Consider the following 7790-nt stretch of genomic DNA (forward strand, 5'->3'; position numbering starts at 1 on the left):
GTAAATAAATTCAAATCTTTCACGGCTTTCAGTTGCAGGTTCCCCCATCCCCGCGTCACGTGCGGCCAGCCAATCTAGTACCCTTATCTAGTACTAGTATATTTTCTATTTTTATTCCAAAAATAATACTGCCAGTGTTTTCTTAATAATCATTTTAGCATTTTAATAATCATTTTTGTTTCTTTATTTTTTTATAAAATTATCTTTAAATTTTTCATTGCATTAATTTTTTTACCAGTAATGTACTTCTAAATGAATTATTTTTATACAATTAAATTTTTATTCCTCATAATTTATTTGAATAAATACTATGTTTAGGAGAAACAGAGATATTATAAACTAATTTTACATTATTTTACTAACTGAGTTTTGATCGTAATTAAAGTTTATAAATTGATTTTATTCTAATTTGTTAATTTGGTTTTGATAGTAGTGGGCTTATGACCATAATTATTGATGTAAGAACAACTACTCCCTCCGTCCTAAATTATAAGAGAAAAAATGATGTTTTTGTTTGTCCCAAATTATAAGAGAAAAAAAATATAATCTTAACTATTATAAGTGAAATTGTTCAACCATATAATAGAAGATATTTGGATCTTAACAGAAATGTTGTAGATTTAAATAAATTTCTAGAAGATGGGTTAGATTTTGGATTTGAGAAGGAAGAATTGAATAAAGAATTTCATAATATGCTGAAGATTTTTGTAGATTCTTCCTACTAAATGCTTGGAAATCAAAGGGAGAAATTGTTCCAAAATACATAATATAACGACAAAAAAAAGTTAAAATACAAAAAAGCTTACAATTGTCCTCTACGAGTTTTAATATTTTGAAAATGTTCCAATGATTTTTTCATTGTCTACTTCATCAAATATGTCACTCTCTCTATATATGTAACTAAACAATCATTCAACCACTCATCTCCCATACGATTGCGTAAACCATTCTTCACAAAACTCATGGCAGAGAAAGATCTTTCAACAGTTGCAGTTGCCACAGGTAAAATCAAAGCTAACCTCAGAAGTAAGTATATCATTGGATACACAATATGCTTTTTAGTTTTCACCAACATTTCAGAAAGTTCAGTGATTCCATTTAACTTTGAAAATTTATCATCAGACCGAAGATCTATGATAAAAGTCTCAAGTTGACTATCAAGCACAATAAGCTCCACATGAGAAAATTTTGATGGATAAAACTTAGCCAAATGAATCAACTTCTCCTTATCAAATGCAAAAAATGAATCTCTTGGATTTAAGCTTGCTACACAAAGAAGCAACTCAGTGTTCACCTCGGTAAATCTATTGTTAAACTCTTGAAGTTGTCTATCAATCACTTCATAAAATAACTCAACTTGAAAACGATGTAGATTTGAAATTTTTTGAGCTTTACGCTTCAATTTTCCTTGTGTAATGAGTGCATCATCCATATTTGGAATGCTAATATTTTGCTTCTCACAAAATAATGATACTTCATTTAGTAAAGTATGCCAACCATTATCTCTCTTACTTTGTAACCTGCCTTTGCAAACTCTAACTAATGATATAACATTTACAATATCCTGATCACTTCTTTGCAATGCTTGAGATAAATCATTAGTAATTCCAAATATCTTTTTCATCAAGTGCAAGTTAAAAATAAATTCAAAAGACTGTATACTTTTCAATAAATGACAAGCTTCAATTTGTTGATCTGATGATGAGCCATTTTCCTCAACAAATTCGAGGACATCAATTACTGAAGTAAACAAAGAGATCAAGCTAAGTAATATACCATAATGTGAGCCCCATCTTGTATCTCCGACACGTTTCAATGTAGCTTCTTGATTAAATCCAGAACCACTAGAAATTTCACCATTCAATAAAGCTTCTTGAACTTTAAGCATTTGACTTTCTCTAAGAATCTCTTGACGTTTACATGAACCTCCAACAATGTAGATACATTGTTAACCAAACTAAAAAAACAACCAACATCAACTTGCTTCTTGGCAACAACAACAAGTGCTAATTGAAGTTGGTAAGTAAAACAATGAACATAGAATGCAGAGCTATTTTCTTTCAAGATCAAACTTTCCATTAAATTCACCTTGCATATTACTAGCCCCATCGTAACCTTGTCCACGCACTTTTGACAAACTTAAATTATGTGTTGCAAACAATGACTCCAATACTAATTTTAAAGATACAACACTTGTATTTGCAACATGAACAAGACCAAGAAACCGCTCAATGACACTTCCTTTTTTATCAACATAACGCAAAACAACAGACATTTGTTCCTTAGTTGATGTATCTCGAGATTCATCAATTAAAATGGAAAAGAAATCATCTCTAACACTATCAATAATAACTTTTGTGGTCTCACAAGCTGCAACTATCACAATGTTCTTTTGAATTGAAGGTGACATTAATTTAAGATTCCCACGAGCATTTTTTAGAATCATATCAAACTCTTTATCATATATTGAAACTAAATGAATAAGCTCAAGAAAATTACCTTTATTTTTTGAATTAATTGACTCCTGGTGTCCACGAAATGCCAATCCTTGCTTCAATAGGTATCGAATACAATCAATTACTGAAGTCAAATGAATCCTATATTCTCTTTTCATTAAGTTTGATTGTTTACTGATAGCAACTTCAATATGTTGTTTTTGATTCATTAAGGCCTCACAACTTCTCCAAGCTTGATTGTGAGCACTGTTAAAATTTCCAACATGTATATCCAACCTTTCCTTTTTCTTCCAATTTGAAAAACCGTCAATCGAAAAAGCATCACTACTTTTTTGTTCTCCAATATCGGATCTCATGAGATAACAACATAAACAAAATACAACATCTTTTGAGACACTATATTCTAACCAATTTCCAAATTCTAAAAACCAATCAGGATTAAACTTCCTAAAAAGAGGTCCAATTTTTCTTTTTGGAAAATCATGCTCTCTTGGTTGACAAGGTCCTTTTTGCAATAAGCTCTTAGAATGTAATCTCGGTCATTTGGATGATAACATGAAATTTGTTTCCTCTCTCCTGGATCAGCTGGAAGATTGTTCAAATAAACTTCTAAAAATCTCTTTTCCCCACCAATAATTAACCTTAAAGGTGTTGATAACTTTCTACTTTCAACATTTTCTTGAGACTCTGATGTAAATTTCCTTTTAAAATATCTCTCCATTTCTAGCACACTAAAAAATATAGAAATTTATATCAAAAAGTGAAAAAGAACATACATTTATCTTAATTCAAATACTCTTTATTGTTCTTCTTATAATAAACACCTAATAAAAAAAACTATTTCTATTATTTTACAATGTTATGTTAAACATAAATAAATGACAAAAATAAATTTATTAAAGAAAAAACATACCTCTATATATCGGTTGCAAATGACTCAATTAGACAAAGTCACAGACTCACAAAACTAAATTGATGTTGAACTTGAACTCTTGAATGAAATAATGGAAGAGGAAGAAACAAAAAAAAGTGTTATGTCAAAATATGAGAGTAAAATGTAAGAATTGTGAGAGAATGTGAATAAAGTTAAGAGAGAGAATGAGTGGAGATTGTAATTGAATTTGAAAAGTTAAAACAATTAAAAAAAATAGAAATAGTAAATGGTAATAATTAAGAAAAGAATTTGAAGAGTTAAAGTAGTATTGGGTAGTTACATAGTACACATTAGTGGGTTTGTTGGAGTTATATGGGGGCTGAACAAATAATTAATACTAATTATTAAAAAAAATTGCTTTGTGGGGTCATGAGCCCCCACTCTCCCCAATGTGAATCCGCCCCTGATTGTGTAAGTATTCAAAAGTTGCTTGGACTAATTCTGAATCACATTTTAGTTGATTAGGTAGTTTGTCTCGATTACGAATATAATTTTTCTTCATATGAGGAATCTTGTAATGATTAGATCCTTTGGCCTTCATGATCTCAATCATGCATGATTGAAGTGTGAGAAAAATTTTATTCGAATCTTTACTCGAAAAATTTTCAAAAGCATTTTGCACAACTTGAATAAGTTCAGTCACATTTTTCGCCACTTCCATCTGCTGCAATGACTGAATAGCACTAAAAAACCCAAATCTAAAACAATAAAATCAAGAGAGTTAGGCGGTTGACACGTCAAACGAATGTCAAACCCACCTTCAGAAGCCGCTATACGAAATTCATTGTCATCTATAACTACATGACACGTTGCATTATCTTGTTGTATGCAAATTGTTTCCGTTACACATTCACATCGCCACTTTTCTTTGATAGCCGGTAAAACCTTGTTTATTAAGAACATTTTGCTCACTTCTTTAGTTATAGAAGTAATCGGTTTTATGACAATTGTTCCAGATGGTCTATTCACACTTGACCTTCTTGCTTGCTCTTCATAAACTAAAGGCCACATGCCAATTTTTCTAGAAAATGTTTCCTTACCATCATCGTCAAATCTAGGTCTAGCCACTGCAACTCACTACAAGAAAACATCAAATTAGCCAGGTGATTTTTCTAGGTGATAATCACCTTGCTAAATAACTCACTTGCGGGGTGCTTTACACCTCACAATGCAGTTATTTTTTATAAAAAAAATTATATGTTTTTCTGTCTCGCAATAGTGGAAGAGAAATTCAAAAATTTTGAAAATAATTTTGCCAGGTGATATTCACCCCCCGCAAGTATTTTTGAAAAAAATGAGGGAAAATAAAAGTTGCTTTTACTGATTTGGTCAAAATGCAGGTGAACATTGAGTGCTCTTTTATGACACATTGGTTGCGGGGTGCATTCCACCTCGCAAGTCCCAACGCCATTAAACTTTTCCAGGTGATATTCACCCCGCAAGTATTTTTGTAAAAAATGGGAGGAAAATAAAAGTTGTTTTTACTGATTTGGTCAGAGTGCAGGTGAACGTTAGATGAGCTTTTATGACACATACGTTGCGGGGTAAAATGCACCCCGCAAATGTTTAATAAATATCACAGACTTCACCTTACTTCTCACATCTCCCAACCTATCTTATCTTTCTCTCATTTTCTTCCCTCACATCCCAATCTATCTTATCTCTCTCTCATTTTCTTCCATCACATCCCAACTTATCTTATCTCTCTCACATTTCTTTCATTTCCAGAAAAATATTTTCTCCACAAACACTATATCTTCTATTTTTAACACAAACAAAAATTTCATACTTAAATATTTTGTTGGATTTGGATTTTCTTTCAATTTTTTCATCAAAGCCATCTTTTCTAAGGTATACATATGAAATTAATTTTTTGTTATTTGATATTTGATTGTATGAAGTGTTTAGATTATGTCTTTATTAGTGAAATTTGTATGATAAAAATAGTGATGGTTAAATTTGAGTATAATATATTAAAAATTTGAGATAAATTTTTTATGGTATTGTGTATTGATTTGTTTAAATGATGGAATATATGTTGTTGTTTTGTTAGTTGGATAGAATGTATGTTTTTAGAATTGGTAAAAATTTTAGGAACCATTAACAATAATTTATGTTTTTAGTTTTGTTAATAATAATTTCTTTAGGTTTAATTTTTTTTTGTTTTTGACAAAAATGAATTATTAAAACAGAATATTATTATTTTTTATAGAAATGAAATATTATTTTTATTTTTTAAAAACATAATATTATTTGTAAAAACAACATATTATTATTTTTTTAAATCAAATTATTATTATATCAAAAACAAATTTTTTATAAGAAACGAAATATTATTATTTATTATTATTTAAAAACAGAATATTATTATTATTTTTTAAATCAAAGTATTATTATATTTTATAAAAACATAATATTATTATTATTATATTAAAACAATTTTTTATTTTTTTTATAAGAAATGAAATATTTGCCAGGTGAATTTCACCCTACAAATTTTTAAATATTCAAACTTTGGTAGGTGAATTTTACCCCGCAAGTCCCTGAACATATTGCACGCCTGCTCTGAACCAACTGTGTCACCTGCTTTGAACAACCTGTTTCACATTCCTGCAAATCTTGGAAAGCGTGTTTGCGGGTGCATATAACCTGGCAACGTTGCGGGTGGAAACCACCTGGAAAAGTTGAGGGGTGTATTTCCTCTTGCAAAAAGTTGCGACTAACGTTTTTGCAGGATGAATACACCACCTCGCAATTGTTGCGTTGCAGGGTGATAATTGCATTTGCGGGGTGGGTTTCACCTGGAAAATTTGTGTTTTTTTTTTGTAGTGACTAAAAACATAACTTTAGTAATGTAGTTTTTGTTTTTGCACGTACGGTATGGATCATCCTCATTTGCTAAAAGATAATAGTTTTTGGTTTTTTGTGACATGTAGAACCATTTCTCATCTATATGGACAATATTATACATGGACTTAAACATTGGATCATGAGGAATGCTACTTTCCTCAAGCATGGAAAGACAATATCTAAGACGACACTTCATGTTATCTTCCTTCAACTACGGTCTTAATCCACTTGAATGTCGACGCAAGATCCCTTCTTTTTTTGTAATTCAACAATCTATTCTTATTAACACCTAAGGCACGTCCTAGAGCTCTATAAGTACTTCGCTTATTTAACGCAACATCGCACACCTTTTCAATATCTATCTCAATTCTTTTGCGACCACAATTTTTTGTTTTTTAATGGCAAATATTGCCGGTTTCACGTATTTGCTTCTAAATCCGATAAATGACTTGTATAGAGACTGAATAAAATAAAGCCAAATTTAAAACAATCCCGCGTTTGAGTTTACCGCCATGATTTTCATTTTTCAATATTTGAGAAATTGCAAAATATTTTCCACTGCATATTAAAAAAATAATTGTTGTTTTAGCACATGCAAAAAGAAAAAAAGAAATTAATTTAACTAAAAGCTTCCATTGTAACACAAGCTTCCACGTAACACATGCTTATACATGGATGTTTCTAACTAAAGAAAAGTTAATTTAAATTTTAGCACTAAAACATAAAGTTACACATGAAGCAAACAACAACACATTATTAATATCACCATCAACAACACATTATAATAAACAAGCTAAAAAAAGATTGAAATGGTAGTACCTTCGTTGGTTAGTGTGTCGACGTCTTCCTCGTCAACCACTTCTTCATTTTGATCATGTTGCACTTCTGAAACTGTATTTTCTGCTATGTTTTCAATGTCAAAAACTACATCATGAATGAAATACATGTTATTACTTTTAAAAAAACTCAATGTCAACTTCAAAAGCTGTAAAAGTTTGGAGAAGTTTTTGAGTTTATATTGAAAAAGCATGAGAGAGGTTGTTGGACTTTAGAAGCTGTAAAAATTTAGAGAAGTTTTTGAGTTTATATTGAAAAAGCATGAGAGATGTTGTTAAATTGGAAGAGTAAACCTTTCTATTATATAGTACTACAATCTCAGAAAAATAATTTGGCGGCAATTGTATAAAAGTGATTGGCGGCAATTTATAAAAGTGATTTTTTTTTATTGGCGGTAGTGCTAGCATGAAATAACAAAGAATCATGTAGTGGAAATTGAATCAATGAGAGAGAGTAATGATAAATGTATCTTTGGAATATTAAATGAGTTATTGAGACACACACAACATTACATAGAATCAATTACCTCTGATTCATCTTCATCGCATCATTTTGGCTCAAAACTCTGGATTAAACTTCAAGATAACAATTACCTCAAATGAAATCAGGAAGTTGAATGAGTGATCCACTTAAAGAGTGCATAAGATAGTGGTGAATCCTTAAATTCCTTGTAAGTTCAAATCATAATTTTAACACCCCATTTAAATATCCAA

At 30.3% G+C, this 7790-nt stretch overlaps 1 pseudogene; it reads right to left on the reverse strand.

The window, feature by feature from the left end:
- Window positions 1-862: 862 nt before the first annotated feature.
- Window positions 863-7186, reverse strand: LOC131643853 (uncharacterized; annotated as a pseudogene).
- Between the last annotated feature and the right edge of the window lie 604 nt (window positions 7187-7790).

Source organism: Vicia villosa, linkage group LG1, assembly GCF_029867415.1.
Source record: "Vicia villosa cultivar HV-30 ecotype Madison, WI linkage group LG1, Vvil1.0, whole genome shotgun sequence".
Taxonomy (NCBI): Eukaryota; Viridiplantae; Streptophyta; class Magnoliopsida; order Fabales; family Fabaceae; genus Vicia; species Vicia villosa.